The following is a 947-nucleotide window of genomic DNA, read 5'->3' as shown; positions in this document are numbered from 1 at the left end:
CCTAGTAGCGGCACCGCCGCAGGCCCCGCAATCGCTGGGCGCACGCGCGCATCTCGCAGCCGCCCCACAGGCAGCATTTGCTCAGACGATGGCACTGATCACACCAACATCCGCAAGCGGCGCTGAAGCACCTGCACCATGCCGAGGTTGCGCCCAGCAACAACAGAGCCGCTCAGCACAGGCCTGCCTCCAACGCATCACCCCAACCCTGCTGAACCCGAACCGCCTCCCCGCCAGGCGAGGTGTGCCTGCCTGGCGGCAGGCGGGACGAGGCGGACGGCGGCGACGACACTGTCACAGCGCTGCGGGAAGCCCACGAGGAGCTGGGGCTGGAGCCGCGGCTGGCCAGGGTGCGGAGGGCAAAGGGGCCTCACACGCCGGCAGCCCGGCCCAACTTCCAGGCGGCACCGCAGCCCAGCCTCCCCGGTCTTTCCCCAACTCCAGCCAGGGGAAGCCAGGGCCGGTAATTAACGTGCGTCGCAGGGTTGTAGAGTGGAGGTAGGGTTGTGCGGAACGCAGCGGTTGCATAGTGTCGGGACGCGCGGGACACTCCCTCCCTGCTTTCTCCAAACCCGGAACCCTCCAAGGTGATCTGCAAGCTGCCGCCGTTTTTGTCGAAGCACTACTTGTCGGTGACGCCAGTGGTGGCTCAGGTGGGGCTCCGGAGACTCCCCATCGGCTGCGGCTGCCGCGCGCAGTAGCTTGCGCCCCCCTGACTCGCGGCTCATGTGGAGGTGTGCCTGTCAGAGGGTCACAGGATCCTCCCAGATCGCGCAGCACGCGGCGGTGGCAGCCACAGTGAGTGATCGGGCCTGTGGCAATTTGGGTCGTTGCCATTCCTGTTTGGGGGCTCGCAGGTGCCCGCCGACTTCCAGCCCGTCATCAACCCGGACGAGGTCGACGTCGCCTTCCACATGCCGCTGGCGTCTTTCTTAGAGAGCGATGCC

Source organism: Monoraphidium neglectum (assembly GCF_000611645.1).
Source record: "Monoraphidium neglectum strain SAG 48.87 unplaced genomic scaffold scaffold00095, whole genome shotgun sequence".
Taxonomy (NCBI): Eukaryota; Viridiplantae; Chlorophyta; class Chlorophyceae; order Sphaeropleales; family Selenastraceae; genus Monoraphidium; species Monoraphidium neglectum.
Note: the sequence above shows the minus strand (reverse complement) of the source record.